Raw genomic sequence first — 19,753 nt, 5'->3', positions numbered from 1 at the left:
TATTAAAGTGGAACCAGTTAGTATTCTTTCCCTCCCCCAAGTTCCTATCTGGTATTCTTGACAGCCAATACTCCATGTAAAGTTGAGAGGCAGGAAGGAATTTCTCAGATGCAAAGGCAAACAAATGAGGATGCATTCTTGGCCTGCTTGTGACCTTCCCAATATGTGCTGGACAGAAGAACTTTGGCCTATTCCACAAAGCCACTCTGATGCCATGGATCCATGTGCACAACTGAGGAGAGAAATTACAGTGGCAATGGCACAGCAGAGCCTAGCAAAGCATACTTCAGGAAACAGGACAGGGGCATACGGTTCACTGCTGATCAGAGGGGCCAATTAGGACTGTGCACTTTGGAAAAGGTTAGCATTCCCACCCCCCAACACAAGGAGGAAGCCACTCACAGGGCAACTGCCCCAGGTAGGAGGATGGTGGCGGCGGCTCTTTAAAATCCACCCAGCACTGGCACAGGGAAAATTGGGTGATTGCAGCATTCCATGCGAACATTTGAGAATGGGGTGGGCAGGGAGTGACGAAGAGGAAATTCATCATTTGCACGGGGCGACTGGGAACTGTAGTTGCCTGGGAGATGTAGTTCCACCTGAGCTTCTCTAAAATGGAGACGTGCACAGGTCTAGGGTCAATGGATGAAGTAGTACTATCAGCTACTAGGAATGTGACAGAAATAGACTTCTGTTAATACTTCAAACTGGCCCTCTTTGTACAATCATTTTTGTGTCGTCCCCCCCAGATGTATGTGTGTGCAGGACAGCTCAGAAGAACCAAAAGACTAACCAATGAGGTCCTTACTTTACTTTCACTTTCATCAGTGACTGCCCTCTGTCTAAGCCAGCCAATTGTCCACTGATTCTGTTTCCAGTCAGACATCTGTTCTGGGAGGTAAATATGTGCTAAAGAAGATCTGAAAGTAGATGACCATAAGTGTATGTTTAAAATCACAACTAGGCCTACCCAAATAAGGAGAACAGTTGCTTCCCCTTAGGCAGTTGTGTATATGGCAGGGAGCCACAGAAAAGGTCTCTGGAGCTCGGAAGAAAAGGGATGACTAATCATGGATACGTGGCTGGAAATGACAGTGCCTTGCTGTTCATATGAAGATACCTTTGCTGGCATCTTGACTGATGCAGGAGTAAGTCAGTAGGCAGAGTCAATGTGGCTGTTCAATCACTGTTCAATTCAAAATATGGCACCTATTAAAAAATAGCTGCTCAAAGTGGCCCTGTTCCATTTTCTACAAAAACATGAATTTGCCAAAACTTAAATTCTTTAGGCATGTGCTCCGTATATTCTGCCTAGTGGTAATTCTGCAATACCAGTAAAATTAGATTGACCTGTTATTTGGAGCCAAAGCCAGAAAACAAGTTGACTGGGGAGGTGGAGGGCAAAAATCAATGAACTGTTATTTTATGCAAGGCTGTGGCTTGCTTTGTTGATCGGCTTTATCACAAGAGAATCCTTTTTAATTTCAAGTACTATGGTTAGGTTACTACAGAATCAGATGGAAAAACATTCTTCAATTTAAAAAAACACCCCAGCAACACTGAATAAATATGGAGGAATAAAAATGATTAAGTCCTTTTACATTTATTCTTTTAAAATCATTATTCTTTGAAGCTAATTGAGAAAGCCTGGATTGTCCTTTCTATTTAACACCTGGTTAAGCGTCACTTAACTGTGCAATGATGTTTAAATGTAATGTCATAAAACAGAATTTATGTGAACACTGTCCAGTGTGAGCTAGGCTAGTCATTACATTAATGCTCCATGAGATATTCCAATTAAACGCAGCCTGAAAAATGTTAACGAACTTCTGTTATTAAACAACGTTGGGACCACAGTCACAAATTCACTTATAGGGTTGCAGCAAGAGGTTCCACTCTAAAAAGCAGTTGAAAGGTTACAGATAAAGAGGTGGACCTTCTCCATCCCACCTTTGAGAGGAAACAACTTTCACAGTGTGTGATCCAATTTCTTGCAAACAATGTTTTTAATCACTTTTGAGCTTTTCTCCCACTATTTATATTCACTTTTGATTCTTATTCATCCAAAAGAGAAAGTGGAGGAATTGCAATCATAATGTTAATGAGCATTATGACCAATATAGGCATTACATTCCTGAATGAAGCAAAAGCCACTTTAAGGTCTCTTGGTGAAAATGCCTTGGATTCACTCATAGAGTGGTAGAGAAAACTAGCACAGGGGGAAGTGACAATGTAGCAGCTTTTATTTGGCAACTGGTTCTTTAGCTGGTTTCCCTCAAGTAGAAATCAGACAAATGGAAACTGTATAACTCAGAAGTCTGCATGCTCTAAACAGCAATTAATGGGTTATCCAAAGCGTGGATGCTGCATCCAGATCCAGAAGCCACAAGAGTGTGCAGGCAAACCCCCATTCCTATGCTGATGCACTCTATAGCTTTGCCCCCACACTGTCCAGGAGCAGAACGTTTGAAGAGAGAAATGCTGTACTTCGGGTGAAGAGGAACATGTTTTTGTACATAATATCTGTAGTTAGAATGCCCTTTTATTATAATGGGCCTCTCATGCTATGCATCTCAGCTGGTCGAGCCTTGCTCCTTAACATGAGGTCTCTTACAGGGACAGAAAGGCAAGGAGAAACCACAGTTCAACCAGGTAAGGGGTCCATTAATGGGGGCCATGTTGAGAACAGAAACAGATAGTTTAAGGCTGATCTTGGTTCCACAGTGCAAAAATCACTCAGGAATAAGAGGAGCTGTAAAAGTTCTTCCTAGGTCCTAGTACTGAAGTCATGAGGTTGGCCTCAAAAAACTGGAGGCTGGAACGCAACTCTTATTTCCCAACACTGTTATTCAGGGAAAGGCTCATCTTCTCCTTAGCCTTCCTACTTTGGCCAAGCCAACATTCAGTTGGTTCAAATGAGATCTGTGGCAACACACATGAAGAGAACGGGGGTGCCTCAAGAGTGCACCTGTCAGAATGTCCTCCATGACATCCCAATGCCCTCCTGGCATATCCCTTACTCATGTGTGGGGACTGCTCATCTGAATGTCCCCTGAATATGATATTATTATTATTATTATTATTATTATTATTATTATTATTAATTTGATTTCTATACCGCCCTTCCAAAAATGGCTCAGGGCGGTTTACAAAGAGAAATAAAACAAATAAGATGGCTCCCTGTCCCCAAAGGGCTCACATTCTAAAAAGAAACATAAGATAGACACCAGCAACAGTCACTGGAAGTACTGTGCTGGGCGTGGATAGGGCGGTATTCAAGTACTTGTTTAAATAAGTATTTGGAGTGTGCACTCCGGGACTGGTAAAGGGACACATCAGGATATCTGTGGAGGACGTTCCCAACAGGTGTGCTCTTGGCACACACCTTCCTTTACTATCATTGGTATTGTTTGAACTGGCCCATTTCATTTCTCCTTTAGTTACCTTAGCATTTTTTAGTATCCTCTCCTTCCCATGTCACCCCCTGGTAACTCAGTCACTTCAGCCAACCTCCTGGTAACTTCCTTTGAGAGTCCTACTGTCCTCCCAACCTGGAGATCCAGGTAGCCAGCAGCTGCCACTTCCCTGGGAGTAAGTGGGGTGCCCCCCCCCATAGGTATGCCCTACTAAAAGTACGGAAATTCTCTTCCTTATGAACTATTACTGAGAAAAAAGTGATTGTTTCATTATTAATTATATTTTTATCCCACTGTTCCCTTAAGCAATTCAGAGAAGTATTCATGGGCCCCCACTTTTACCTTTATAACTTTAGTTATAAGTGTTATAAGAGTTATAAGAGTTAGTGGCTGGCATTATATTTCCAGCTTATCAAAGTGGAATTCTCAACTCCGAGCCCTCAACATTTCTATGTTTTGTCCAGAACCTTCACAGAAGACGGGTAGAAAAACTCTAACCTCCACCTCCTCCAAATATTATATACCGCTTTTCAACAAAACGTCCCAAAGCAGTTTACACAGAGAAACCAAAAATAAAGACCTGACTCCCCTTTCAATTTCTCTCAGGCAGTAGTTGTCCTGAGCAAATCCACATTTAAAGCAGCGTAAAGAGGTGTAGGGTTTTTCTTCTTTCCTCTATTATTCATCTGCATACAAAAACAGTCAGTCTTCCATGAGCAACACTGCCCATAATCCATGCAGAAAAACTGAGACGGAAGAGAGAGCAAAAGAAATGCCCTGCTCCACACACGAGAGCGTCATATCACATTCAAAAGCCATAGAGTCAAAAAGAACCTACTATCAGCATATTCTCCCACTCACACTCTGGCTTGAGACATGTTCACCACACTTCACCACTACAGCACTATGTACATTAATACTGAACTGAACAACTATGAATTCTCATAAAACTGTGCACAAGACTGCAAAAGTTCTATCTTGTACAGAAGCCCTTAGTTCTTGTACAAATTTGAGATTTCCCCCTTGTCTGGCAATACTAAGGCTAACCCTGCCCCTCTTGAGAAACCTGCTTGGCCTGAGGAAGATTAGCTGCTCATAGGAACCCAATATAGGAGACATCCTTTCCTGGAGAGAAGATTCCGCAAAATATTTGTTCTATTTTTATCACTCGGTATCAAAATCAACCTACATGTTTATTTGGTTCACAGACATTTCCCCAAACAAGATACAAGGTAGAAACAATAAAACACAAGGAATCAAAAACATATTTAAAAGTTATAAATTATCTGTAGCCCTCTTCAGTGTACCAGTTGATCTGTAATTTTTCTCTCTTGTACCCTCATAGCAATTCTGTGAGATACATTATAACAAGAGAGAAAGAGATTTTACAAAAGTTGCCACTCAAACTAGGGTTGCATCCTGAACAGTGATACAGAATTAAAACAATGAGAAGTAGTTTTATTTTAACTGAATTTCAGCCTTCGTTCTGAATTGTCATTGTTTTGTGGAATTCAGTCAGACCCTCAGGTACTGCCCAAGCATGGTGATTTATATTAATCGTGGGTCTGTACTTCAGAATTGTGTTACCATAGCTCCTTTTCTACTTTAAACAAAGGAACATATCTTTCCTCCATGAAATTCATGAAAAATGAATATCTAAGAAAACTACTTTTTTTTTTTATCCCTTAGCAGTGCTCCCTCCAGGGCATAGCAAGAAGAATGTACGGCTCCGGCTGACAGATTTTATCCTTGAAGAGAAGAACTCCCTGATGCTATCTAAGCCAGTGACTTTTATAAGCTCGGAGGTCCATTAGGGAAACAGTCTTAAACTTCTCTCGGTAGGCAGCTGACTTGATTCTTGCAACTGGTTTACGCATACAATAGGTTATGGAAACCTAAAATTCAACGCCATTGAAAAAATGATTGTAGGACCAGAAGGATGCTGATTTAGGCCTATCTATTACCTCCACTCACCACACTGAATAATCTATACATTTATTTATCTAAGGCATACCAGTGGCTAATCCTGTGCATGGCAGCTCTCACGAGAGTTCGCGAACAGAAGCACCTGATTGGGCAGTGGAGATTCCATAAGCAGAAAGGGAGGAGGAGCCTGTGAGAGCAGAAACACCATGGTGATTGGGCAGTGGCGATTTCATATGCAGATAGGGAGGAGGACCCTGAGACACTGTGGTGATTGGGCAGTGGCGATTCCATATGCAGATGGGGGGAGGAGCCTGTGATGGTTAAGGTCAGTTGGAATGCAACTGTTACTGGTCGGAAGATGTTCTTGATTGTAGAAGAGAGGAATCTATATATATACACAAGGATAGCAGGCAGGGGTCTGCGAAGAGAGAGGCCATGAGGGAGGAAAGAGCCCCTTCAGGAGGAGGCTGCTGTTGTGTGAATTAGATGAGATAATGAGATGAACAAGATCTGTTAACTCAGGAAGGGGGAGAGAGAGAGAGAGAATAAGAGAGGAGAAGAAAGACAGAGGGATCGAGTGAGTGGAGGAGAGAAAGAGAAAAAGAAGGGAGGGGGAGAGAGAGAGAGGGAGGGTGAGGGACAGGCCTGAGCCTGTCAGCGGCCTGAGTGGAATGAGCAACCATGGTGGCGGCAGCAGTAGCAAAGAAGGGCCCAATCAACCACTGCTGCTGTTTGGGGGCTACCCAGGCCATTGGCGGAGGGAGGCAAGGAAGGGACAGGCCCAGGTGTGTCAGTGGCCTGAGGGGAGCAAGCGGCCATGGTGGTGGTGACAGCAAGTAAGGGGCTGGCCAACCGCTGCTGCTCCTGTGGAGAGGGAGCAGGAGCAGGGCTTGGGTGAGGAGATCTCTGAGGATAGGGCACTGCAGCTTGGCCAATAGGCACCAGCAATGCTGCAGCCGTGACCAAGAGGGGTGAGGAGGATGGAAGCAACGGGATGGAGGAGCAGTAGTGTGGCTCAAGTGAGGGTGGAGAGATCTCTGAGGTGAGGGGAGCAATCAAGTACTAGCGTGCAGATGCTCTGTGCGAGTTAGCTAGTAAGTATTATTACCGTACTACATTTCCGCATCCTGTCTTGGGTTACTTTTTGTTTTTGGACTACAACCCATCATTCCCAACCTTCAACCATTGATTTTACCCATCATAACAACAGGGTAAAATCAAGTAAGGGCGCTTATCATAAATGTTACCCACAGAGATCTGAAGCCAGAATTGGGGGGGCCAAGTCCTGGCATGCGCTGGAGAATTGCTTCCTGGTTCTGAATGTAGCTGCTTGATAAGGAGAGTCTAAGAGCACTCTGGTACTCTATAGTTAAACATTCTCTCTACCCTCTTTTTCTTTTTATGGGCTTTTGTTTTCTGTCTCCACTGAGGTATTGGCAAGCTGGTGGGAGAGCCATACAAAGGCGCTTAAAGTGGCAGCAGAGTGGTGAGAAATCTTGTGAGAGAACAAGATATTTCTTCTATTATGCAATTCAGAACAATATTTATGGCTGTGGGTACACCATGCTTTTTTTAAAAAAGGTTTTGTACCAAGACAAGTCGTACTCTGCAAATTTTGCCTGTTTGGGTCAGGTATCCTGCCATTTTTGCATAATTAATTCTGGTTTTAATCTCTGCAGAAAGGAGCAAGATGTTCAAGATGTTAAGCACTGGAGCATTCCCCTCAAATACTGGAAATCTAATCCAGCCCTCTTCCTCTTGCTTTTGAGATTTCATCAGAAATTGTTCCTAGACTTTCAAGGATATATTTGCAGCCGGTAGGGCTAGACCAGAGGTTCCCAACCTGAGGTACTCCAGATGTTGCTAACTCCCATCACCTCCCGCGACAATTTCTTGTGGCTTGGGATGATGTGAGTTGTAGTTCAGCAACATCTGAAGCACCACAGGTTGGGAACCTCTGGGCTAGATGTTTAAAAGAATGAAAGTAGGAATTATCAGAAAGCTGAGCTAAATTCTGCATCCAATACTATACTGTGTATTTTTTCTGCACTCTTGTAGAAGTGTGGCACATACAAAGCTCTACAATAGAGCTCATTGTTACGCAGATAGAACAGCAAATAACTAAAAGAGAGAACAACTCATGTTTGTCAATACTGCTAACTGGGCAAAGAGGCACCTTTTACCATGGTGATTCTCTTTATTTAGCAGGGGGAGAGTAACTGACCCTATCCACCCCCAGCACAGTACCTCCAGTGACTGTTGCTGGTGTGTATCTTGTGTTTTTTTTAGAATGTGAGCCCTTTGGGGACAGGGAGCCATCTTATTTATTTATTATTTCTCTGTGTAAACCGCCATTTTTGGAAGGGCAGTATAGAAATTGAATTAATAATAATAATAATTATTATTATTATTGTTGTTGTTGTTGTTTTCTGGTCTGTCTTATGATAATCACTTCTTATATTGCATGTGAAAATTAACAGGTCACAAAATCACAATTGCAACAGAAGTTCACTCATTTCCCTAGGCCAGTGCATCCTAAGTAAATGATCAAAACCAGTCAGGCTTGAAAAGTATTCACATTTTGTTCCATGAGGAAAATCTTAAGTGCTTCTCATATATTTAAACTATTTCCCTGCTCAGTGCCAAATTCTAGTGCCTTATGGGAATGAAGCAGGCAAGCAAATAGTTAGTTATACACAATACCAGAGGCAAATAAGATATTTGTACTTACTACCTATTGCATAAAAATAAGGTCACTCTCCCCACCTCCTTTACAAGTTTAATCAGAAAAAAATGTAATATGTGAAGCTGATTTGAATGCAGATGCAGAATAATATTTGGCATTGACAATAGGATGGTTCAGTTGTAATGGGAAAACATGGTTTCCCACTAGCAGAATGAGCAGAAGGAAGCTGTGTGTTCCCTCCTCCCCTCTCCTATTTTGCATGTGAAAGGACAGGAAATGTTTTATATTTGGTTTGAAGCAAACCACAGTTCTGTGCTACATATGAAATTGGGGGACTGTGTTTTACTTCAAACCACACTTTGGAGAAAAAAAACACAATCTGAAACAAAATCTGGCTTGTTTTCCCTAACCTCAGCCCCTTGGGTTCATACATAATATGGATTTGTGGTTTAGTTTAATGCAAAAGTAAAATGTTTCCCTTTCTTCCTTGCACATGAGAAAGAGGAAAGGGGAGTGGGAAGCAAGGAACCATAGTTTCCCATTATGTATGAATGAGGCCAATGGCTTGCTTGTTTGTCACCAATCTGCAGGACTATATGGTGTGCTTCTCAAAAGGAATAGTGAACAACAGATAAGCATAGGGAAGGAAACATGTTAAAAGCTTCAGGACTGATCCCAGATCCAGATTTTTTAAGAACATTCTAAAGGATGCATCTCCCCCAATCAAACCTTGCCTCCTCATATTAGATCAACAACCCTGGCTCATTTGCAGGATATCTCTTTATCAAGCTGGACCAGGTCCATAGTGTGGAATTATATGTCACAAACCAAACAAAAACTTAATTTAATACTGGTTGAGCTAGAGTCAGGGGGTCATATGTTTGGAGCAATGGGAGATCCATTTGGGAGGAGACAGTCCCCTTTCCTCTCATTCTGGAGACATATGGATGGATCTCCTTGAAAGACAGAATTTCTAAAGAGTGACCATCTAAAGAAACTGGAAAATTTCCATCTTATGATGTTAACAAGAGTAATTTCTTGTTATTAAAACCATAATCAAGGAATGCATTTGCTTTTTTGCAAACCATAATTTGCAAGGCAACCATGGCTAATGTTGGTTAGAGGTGACGAAAGACAGGAAGATAGAGAAATAAACAATTTACCTCTCTCTGAATCCCGGAAAAGCATGGAAAAACAGAGCAGAAAGAGAGAGAAAGTTAGAAAACATTCATACAGACAGCTCTGGTAATTAACACTAAACACCCCACGCCCACCTTTCTTATACCACTGCAACTATTTTGTTTCCATTCAGTCATTATGATAGTTGCAGTCCTATTGTGCCTAAGTCAGTAAGTATTTTTGGAAACCTACAATGAGGTCAACAGGTACATGCTGAATTTAGAAAGGCAGCAGCACACACAAAGCACTAGAAGATAGTCAGGCTTAAAATATCACACACCAATAAGGGAAGCAGTTGACAGACGTGCTTAGAAAGTAAGTGATGCCAATCTTTGGGTTGCCAAGAGAAGATGATATTTAAAAGACACAATGTCAAAGAAAACCACAGCTCTACCCTACAGCATAGACGTTGTTTCTTCATAATTAAGATCCAAGGGTTTAAATAGAGAATGTTTGTAGATCTCCTCCATTTTTATTGTTCAGATTTGATTCTATTACATTGACTTTCAGTAATAAAATATAACTGCTGAATTATTTCATTTTTATTTTCCAATCTCCTAGTTTTTTTGTGCACAGAGTATAAAAATAAGAGAGAAACTTGTGGACATTATGAGCAGAGTAAAAAAAACAAAAACAAAAGGCAAATGTTACAGCAGCAAAAAGAGGAAAGGTTTACTGGATAAGCCATGGCCAACAGCCCATTACAATCAATGGAGGAGAAACATACATGGAAGCTAATTTGTAGAGTGTAGCTTTGTAGCTAAGAGATGGAGCTGTTCACATCTAACCTCTGTCACAAATTCCCTTGATGGCCTTAAGCAAGCCATTATCTTTCAGCCTCAGCCATCACCCTGCCGCCTTTCCCCACATTTGCACTATGGGAATAACCACAGATCTGCTTTACTAGATGCCAATCTTTGGATTCCTGAGATCCTGTCTGTGAAGTTCTTTGAACATACATATTATCATCATCACCAGGACCACGTGGTGGTGGTGGTGGTGGTATTGCTGCTGTTATAGTTTAGCACAATTCCACCCTATAATATGGACTTGGGGCAAAAATCATTGGGCAAGAACGAAACTAGTTATAATTAATTTAAGTTCTATTAATTTCAATATATTAGTCTTTATTAATTGCCCATTTTAACATTAATCCATCACCTACCTATACTAAGGACTTTTTCTCCACTGATTAATAAATTGCTTTAATTTCCTATGTAAACACCTGTTAAGACTTTTGAAACGCAGCTTAAATAAAATAGCAAAAGTTAATTTTTAAGACATAAGTGCTAAGAGTCTGTGAGAGACAGACAGAATTAAGTAAGTGCACTAGAATGTAAACCTCACAGGGAAGGCTTTGGGTTGAGCTATTAGTGAGTACAAATAGTTCGCTCTATGCACAACTATTGCTTCAGGCTCCTGGTAGCATTCTAGGAAGGGCAGGTGATGGGCAGAGCCAGGGATAGTGAAAGGTGGAGCTGGTTGTGGGCTGCTCTCTCTCGCCAAGCCTTGCCATGCACCCCGGCCTCTCTCTCACACACTCCCCCCAATCCTTGCCATACCTCCTCATTTCTCTCCCACACACATATCAAGCCCCGCCAAGCCCCCCTCTCTCCCCAAGCCTCTTTCTCCCTCTCTCACCAAGTTTCTCTCTCTCACACACACCCCAAGACCCCCCTCACTAAGCCTCCCTCCTTCTCTCACCAACCCTTGCCATACCTCCTTATTTCTCTAACACCAAGCCCTCCTCTCACCAAGCCTTTCGCTCTCACACCAAGGTTCTCTCTCCCCCATCCCCCCCTCTCTCTCACACACACACCAAGCCCCCCTCTCTCACCAAGGCACTCCCCTCCACATGCTTTCGCTCTCTCTCCCTCTCTCCAAGGCTCTCTTCCTTTTTTCTCAATTACTCTTCCCAAGCCCCCACACCAAGCCCTGGTTACCAAGCCTCCCTTCTCTCCCCCCAAGCCTTGCCTCCCCCCCTTTCTCTCTCTTTCTCTCTCACAGGTGAACTGTCCCCAGCAGAGAGCTTCCACCAACCCATCCCCCCCCCACTTACTCCCTATTTTACTCTTACTGGCTGCTCATCAAGCTGCCATCCAATCTGGTTGCTAGGGGGTGCTGGCCTGGCCCTGACCCCCGCAAAAGCAGTAAAAATGGGTGGGGGAAAATACAGTCCCTTTGTCTTCAGGGGCTATATTTTCAACCCGATTTTTACTTCCTTGAGTGTGCGATGCCAGGAGCCTCCCACTAGAGATCAGAAGCTGGAGCAGCTTGATTAGCAGCTGTTCCAGCTAGGAAGTTACAGGCATGGGGAGAAGGGACTAGATAAAGCTCCCTGTCTGAGAGAGTTCCTGGCTTCTGGGAAGTCGAATATTCTAGGGGATCCTGTGTTTTTGTTTGGGAGAGAGGGGCATAGCGTCCCCTGCCCTAACTGGCCAGCCACCCTTGCATTTCACACATGGATAGCTTTGTTTCATATATTTGATAGGTAGATAAGTAGGTTGATTTCTCATTTACATCACTTGTTTGCAACCTATAATGTATATCTGAAGAAAGAAATATAACACTTCATCTTGAAGGAAGCACTATAGATGGACAATAAATTTGCTTGCACAAATGGAAGGCAAGTGTAGAGAAGTTTTAGAGCTGTTACAACTGCCAAACTTCCAAAGTTCTAAGTAAAGCACTCAACTTAAAGCATGGACATGATAAAAATATCCAAAGTCACTTGCTTCACATAATTTATACATGTTGCAAAACGCCGCTTCTCTTTGTACAAAATTTTGAAGGACCAATGAAGAGTATGATTTCTGTGAACTTAATGGGCCAGGCTTAGAAGATACTTTCTGACCAACCCTGCTCCCTTGTGATTAAGACGCGAATGCACTGTGAGTGTTCACATCTCCTTCTGCACCATTCCTTACCCATGTATAGGTATGACTCATTCAAACCACCCATCAGTGGTCCCTCTAATCTTTTTCTTCTCTGTGTGGAATGAGTTTTGTTCTGGGTGGCAGTATCAAGGCACTGTGTGCGCACATGCAGCCAGTGAGGCCTTCCTAATTCAACCTGAGCAGGATCTAAAATTAACTGAACGGACATCAGAAAACTTGTGAGTGAGCACATGTCTTAGAGGGAACAGTGCCACCCATCTACACATGCTCCAAATACTATCCAAAAGTAGCATTTGAAGCATGTGAGGAAGGATGGTTTGGATGAATTGTTTCTTGCATGATTAAAAAACAGTGCTCTGGGGAGGAAGACATGCATATTCATTTCTCAATCATTGAGAGCAGGGCCAGTTACAAAGTAGCACTGGAACCAATCTAGTTAGACTTACTTATGAGTAAGCATTCCCCAGATTAGGTTTTTAATGCCCAAATGTTGAAAATCTACTTTGTAATCCCTGGAATGTTAGGGTTTGGAAATTAATCCTATTTCTTTATTTGCAGCCACAGACTGTCTTCCAACTGAATTCTACAGAAGACAGCATACCAGCTGAATAGGTTCCTTTCATTGATAAATTATCCAAGCATGGCTGAATGTTTCACTGTGTTTTCTAAGAAATTCACCTCAAGGCTAAAGTCGAATTTTATATTTCATAGAAGGTATGAAGCGGAGCTTTCAACTTGGCCTTAACTTTAAATAAATGTACCATGACTTTTTCAAGAGCAACTGTGGAAAAAACCTTGAGTGCAACATAGGAAATACTGCATTAAAAAAAAAAGTGTTTTAAATCCCCAAATGAATAAACCCATCGCATCAGCATCCTTTTAGGAATCAGCTACATTATTTGCCTAAGAACATTGGTACTATCCCGACTAGTACTTGTACAAGGGGAACTATTCTGCTTGCTCAAGGCAGTGGGGGGAAAGGGACATTTTCTACCAGTCCTACCCTTCCCTCTGCAAATTCTAAGCCCCTGAAAATATATTCCTGAGAATCCCTCAACTCCCAGGAACATCATTTTGGAGGGTACAGGAGGCTGTAGAGGGAAGGGGGGGTGGTTGGTTGGTAAAAATTATACCCCACTCCTTTGCACTAATGGAAAAATTAAATTGAGTAAGTACTACTCCAGATGCAACCCATAACTACAATGTTTAAAACAATGATCTCATACTACATTTTGTAGGCTACACAATCTGACACTACAACAACATTGTCTCTGAAATCTCAATCCAAACGGATTGATACATCATGGCGGAAGACTATCACGGCTTTCATTTTTTCCTGTTTTTTTTTTTTTAAAGAAAGACTGTAGCTGAATATGAGTAGGTCACAAGAGATATCATGGGTAAGGAAGCTAAAGACTACTCTACCTGTTATGTGAACATAATGACTGAAGTGGTTAGACACTTTTTGGGCCATATGTCCACTGCAAAAACATGCTGCAGGGGGCCTATAATGGCTCTCCAGGAGGCATTTTGATGGTATACATGCAATGAAATAAATACACACATTGAGAGCAGTATTTGAGAGAACATCTTGTTTGTCATGAACCCTGTCACCTATTAAGATCATTTGGAAAGGTCCAGTTATTGTTGCCACCGGCTCCTTTGATAGTGATTTGGGACTGGGCCTTCTCTGTGGCTGCCCGAGGGCTTTGGAATGTGCTTCCTGTTGAAATAAGAGCATCTCCTTCTCGGTTTGCTTTTAAGAAGACCCTCAAGACATTTCTCAGGGTTTTAACTGAAATGTTAAAACTATTTAATGTGTTTTTATCTTGAGAGATTGTTTTATTTTTCATGAATTGTAATTGTTTTTATACTGTTTTTACTTTTGTTGTGCTTTTTAATTTGTACACCACCTAGAGATTTATATATCAGGTGGTATAGAAATATGATTGATAGATAGATATATCTGTAAAACATATTATGGACAACAAGCAAGTACATGCTTATACAAGTAAAAGCAAGTACATAACTTCTATCAGACAAATCTATTTCAAGTGAAGTAGTTCTAAATAGATTCTGATAGCAGTAAAGTGATATCTAGCAAACCTTTGGACCACTAGTCTGTTCTGGTCTGTAGGCAGATTATATGTTGATCACAGCCAAAGTGGTCAAGAAAGGCATAGGAACTGACTAAGACAGATATTCCTACTTGCTCATTTATCTACATCACACCTTTCCTCCAAGGTTCTCAGGGTAGTGTACACTCTCCCACCTCAGTGAGGTGACTGAAAACAACATGTCAAAAATTTTGTTTTGTTCATTTTGTTTAGTTCATTTACAAATGATGTAGATTATATGAGAAAAGGAGTCAAAAGGGGTCTCAACAAGTCTTTAAAACTAACACAGAACAATTTATTCAAACCACATTATTATAGTAATTATGGATCACAGTATGTCAATGATTTAAATGAGCCCCATAAACCAATATATTCAGTATTCTGCCCAATATAAATGTAGCTTTTATTTTATTGTCACAAAATAATTCAACTGAATGGAATCAAATCTGTAGCTGGAATTAAATCTATAGGCAGTTTTTAATGTCTAAATATCTGCATTATCTAAACATTAATTTATGTTTAAAATCACAAACGTTAAATATCAGTTTGGCTCCTCTCATTAGTACAACTGGGCAAGATTTAAAATGGTTTCAGGCTTGCATCTATTTGGGGTTATTGTTGAACATAAACTGTATGTACAGCTATTCAAACTGATTTATATGTTCCATGTATATAGCACACGGATTAAGTTAGGAAAAGGAAAGTGCATTCCATTTCCAGAATAAATAATTTATTATTTTTTCAACTCCTAAGAAATGCTTCAGGGATGAATAATAAAAAGCTGATCTTCTCTCAGTTGTTAAAAATTATGTTAATAGTGAAGTAACCACTCTAAACACGTAATTAAAGTCATTGAGCTAAGACATGCAATTTGCTGTGATTTTATTACATTAGAGCAAACGCTCAGCAATGCTTAATATCCTTTTATATTCAGAAAACAAAATATACTAACACAGACAATAGGCGAAGCAAAGAGGTTTCCCAGTATGTCGCACACCAAGTTGAAGAATGAAAGTGTTGAATGATTGGGGGTGGATGGGTGGGAGATTGATGGGTTTTTGCTTTCTTCCTTTCCCTGCCCAACATCTTAATGAGGATTTCCAGCTATACATCAACTAACAAGTCAATAAACTGTGCCTCGTTATACATTCTTTAGCCGATACACAAAGGATTAAGAAAGCAGAGAGATTTCTCACTAATCCAAACTAATACACGAAATTTAAATTATGAAGTTTTTTCCGTCAAAATGAGAGGGGCTCTGTTTGACTTTTAGGTACATAAACACAACCACACAAAAAAGAAGTGTTGTAACGGATAACTTATTAGAAATGCATAATATAGGTAAAACCAATTACAGATTTTTCATCTTTGAGAAAGGTAGATTTTTCGTACATCTCTATTAAATTATCAAAATTAATTATTATGAAATAGAATGAGAACTTATCATCAGACACCTCGTCCAAATAATTTGTACATGCACTGCAAAAATGTAAACATCTAGGTATTTGCCTTTTTATACACCCTCAGAAAGTCACTGTCAATTGGGCAATTATTGCATTTTCTTCCAGTGCCGTGTTTAAGAGCAAATTATGTCCAAGCTGTACAAAACTGCCAATTTAGACGAGTCAGTATATGAAGCCAGTAATTGCAGCCAACACACAGCAGGTATTTGAGAGAGCTAAACACTGAACAATAAAAGCAACTGAACATCAGATAGGTCTCGATTACAGTTCATCAGCTTCTGAAAGCAAAAAGAAGAATAAAGGCACAGGAACTGTGCTTACAGTTTAACTAGCATCTAGCCAGTACAGCTGCAATTCCTTTCTAAAGGTTGTTAAATGTCATTTTTGAAAACAAGAAACACCACTTGCCTTGATCACACTAGAAGTTGCTGCCTGCCTTGCAGGCAGCCACGCTGATCTTTATACCAACGGACCTCTGCTCTAAATATACACTGTCAGAGAAGACGGACATAGTTGAATACAAAAGGTTACTGACCCTTCTTATCCTGTGTGGATCTGTACACGACAGAGATGGCAAGTTTCTTACCTTATTCCTTATTGCAGCAAATAGGGATTTCCAATGCCAAGCACGTCAGACCAACCCACCCAACTCTCTGTGCCCTGCCTCCCTCCTTGCTTCAACATTTGCACAGATATCCAACAGTGCAAAATGCTCTCTCAGTTCAGCCATAGACTCCTAGTTCAGCGACCTGCGTCAAATACCCCTGGGGGGGTGGGCAGCAGCTCATTCATTTTGTATCAAGTTGGACCAAATCCTGACAGCTGCAACTCTCCTCAGCAAGACGCCTTCATTCTTTCCTCGCTCAGTGAGAGCAGCTGTGTGATTGGATACAGCTGTGAGGGAGTGGGCGCTGTTCTCCCTTCAGCCACGCTCCAGCTCAGGCAGGGGAGAGTCTTTGCTTTCCACTGCCTGAAAGCACTTGGTGTGTGTTCAGTGCTTTTCAAAACTATGAGAATATCTCAGTCCCTCCCATCAACTTCCCTCTCCATCCCTACTCTCCTAACTGATCTATATTATTACAGATCATCTATTGGCTGCCAAAATTAACTATTAAGCCTCTGGTGCAGTTGTAAGAAATGATAGTCATTGCACACTTGTGAGCTGAGTGCACACTTATTGTACAATACACTGATTGTGCAGAAAGACGTGATTATATATTCTGCCTACTAGTTTAACAAAATAAATCTTAATGCCTCTTCACATATTAGGCAGACTCCAGACTCAGTCAGTCATGACTATGGACCACTGAAATAAATGAGACAAGTCACAACTAACTTAATATGGATCTTGCCCATGAAGGTTTTTAGATGTATATGTAAGGGGGAGATATATACCTAAAACATAAATGCAACGAACAGTGAGGTGTTTGAAAACACATGCATCATACAAGTAAAGTTCATCAGAGAGTCAGGATGAGGCTGTATAATGTGTGCAATTGCACACACACTGTTGACAAGTTTTTGAGGAACCTACTACTCAGTCTTAAGAAAATCTTAGGGTATAATCAGCAGGTTGCATTATCAGCAGGTTGCATTACAACGGTTTGTACATTACACTTAATACAAAGTGGTATAGTACCGTTCACTAACTTTGCTGTACTATATCACAGAGTGGGTGGTATATTAAATGCTACAAACAAACAAACAAACAAACAAACAAACAAACAAACAAACAAACAAACAAACATCACTCCATAAGGGCTATGCTTGGTTGGTCAAGGAAGCACTGCAAGCAGACCAGGATTGGCTCAGGAGCAGTCAATCACAGGTTCTTCAGGGTGTATGTGCATTTCTGCCACCCTCCATGACCTTTTTCGCTCCCATCTATTTTGGGGTCTTGGTATTGCAGCAATTAGATGCCTATCAAAACAACTGGGGCTGTATAGACCATTGCACAGTCCCTTCTTCAAGCCATGGAGGTAACTCAAATCATGGAGGTTTTGTCTCATCCATGAGATATGGGCTCAGTTATGAGCCTACTAACAGCCCCATACATTCCAAAAAGGGAGTAATGTTTGGGCCCCCAACTATATGAACCAGTACTTAAAACTTAAGTCTGTTAAAAATCAGATGTAAAACATATTCATAAAATATTATATCTAGTCTTTATTCCTTTTGGGACTAGTGTCAGAGATTGACTCTTTTGGGCAGTTGCTGAAGGCCGTGGTCATTATGAGGGTTCACTGCCAACCAAGGCCACACCTCACCTTTGTGTGGCCATGGCACAACTGTCTTGGCCCACAGAGTCACTCTAACATCAACTCTTCTCACCCTCCCCTCCTCCTATTGGGGCCTCTGGAGAAAACTTCCATTAACCGACAGGGAAAATGTCTGGAGGACACATCAACAGAGTGACAACAACCTTCTCACACCAAGATACTATAGGGTTCACCCACAAGGAAGGGGCCCACAGAGGCCAATTTGCTGAGGGACCCTTAGACTTTGAAGCAGTCCTGCTTTAAGAACAATGTTACAAAGGAACTTGAACCACACAAATGATTCTTTAAAACTAAAGCTTAAATGCCCCCATATGAAGAAGTTGCTAGACATAGATTCTAGGTGCACTTTGATAAACTCTCTTCCTAGAGTGGAGAATCTCTCAAATGGTTTTTGTTCCACTGCAGTTACTGCTAAAACAGACTTACCATTTAATAGATCAAAGCAGGAGTGGTGCTGGGGGAAAGAAATCCTTTAAGTACTGTACAGCTAGACTGAAGCCTCACTTCTAATCTGAATACTCTATAAATAAACATGATTTACAATCCCAGACATTGCAATTGGACAAAAATCAGAAAAGCCCAACTTCAAGAATGCCTGTTATAAGATTTTTGTTGCAATGGGTCCTATATTCAGCTAGAGATGCCTACAAGAGTCTCATGCTAAGCAGGGCTTTTGTTTCACTGTAAACCTTCACTTAGATTACATAGCCCAATGCCACAGTCTTTTGGGAAAGTTGGCTTAAGAGACGCCCCTAAGGTTTCCACAGATGGTGAATACCCTCCAACTCTTCTAAGGTTTCTAAGCATGGCTAGTTAATATTCCACCTGCATTTGTTCCCTTAAGCTAGTAAGCAACAGCAACACATGACGAACATATCAATTTAAACTCTCAGAGTATCTGCAAAATGAAGCCACTTACTCAAGAGTAGTCCCATTGACGTAAGATGGAATTAGGCTAGCTAGAACAATGCACAAATATCAAATCTGTCAGCTGGTTATTATCCTTTCAAGCCTGTAGAATGATTCAGACACTTACATGGCCCTAAGATCCTGTGCTGAGGAAGCAAGCATGCAAGATCCCTCCTCTGTGTTAATAATGTACTGTGCTATACAGGTGCTTTGCATGGATGTCTGTATTTTAAAGCCAGAATCTTAAGATTATTTCAGAAAAAATATGTGGAAGGGTGAAGCCTGCATAATGGGCATCCATGTATATGGGCATCCATGTATAACACTTACATCATAATATGAACTTTGTAGCGGGGGGCATATCCATCTACTCTTCCACCATGGAAACGTTATCTTTAGCCCGGAAAAACATCAAATTGTGCCTATGCTTGGGAGGAAACCAAAGCCTCAGTGTAGCCCATGGTCCCACAGTGCAAATCTTAAAAGGTATTGAATGGATGCACAATAACCTTACTAGGTTTTAAATAAAAGGACAACTTGAAAAGCAAAAACACCAAACAAAGCAAAACACACAATACAAAAGATAAAAACAAACATACCAAACATCAATTTAATAGTGGGTTGTTGTGTTTTACTGCATCCCAGGAAAACCTCTTTTTACAAGAAAACTGAACATAATTGTACCTACAAATAATCAAGCCTTATGCACATTTGTACATCAACAAGAAAACTAAGTTTATGGTAAAAAAGATTGGCTGCGTTCAGAATTCTCAGACAGAAACAGAGATGTAACAATGGTCCTCACACACTAATTAATGATAAGCAGCAGCAATTATAGCAAATTTCTTGGCCTTTAAGACTTTACCCTGCTTAATATTATA

General features: G+C 41.0%; 1 protein-coding gene across 19 annotated transcripts in view; it reads right to left on the bottom strand.

Annotated features, from left to right (window-relative positions):
- APBB2 (amyloid beta precursor protein binding family B member 2) overlaps window positions 1-19,753 on the bottom strand; it is a 251,129-nt gene that overhangs the window by 18,985 nt on the left and 212,391 nt on the right. The window contains exon 1 of one of the 19 annotated variants that reach the window (XM_053253587.1): window positions 16,271-16,589. The exons of 17 other annotated variants lie outside the window; for them this stretch is intronic. The gene's annotated coding sequence lies outside the window, so the exon portion shown is untranslated. Of the gene's footprint in view, window positions 1-5,430; window positions 5,450-16,270; window positions 16,590-19,753 lie in introns of those variants that run through there. One more of the 19 variants, XM_053253586.1, reaches the window with a different exon arrangement.

The sequence above is a fragment of the Hemicordylus capensis genome, chromosome 5 (assembly GCF_027244095.1).
Source record: "Hemicordylus capensis ecotype Gifberg chromosome 5, rHemCap1.1.pri, whole genome shotgun sequence".
In the NCBI taxonomy this organism is placed as follows: domain Eukaryota; kingdom Metazoa; phylum Chordata; class Lepidosauria; order Squamata; family Cordylidae; genus Hemicordylus; species Hemicordylus capensis.
The sequence above is the reverse complement of the archived record's forward strand: the minus strand, read 5'-3'. Positions and strand labels throughout refer to the sequence as shown.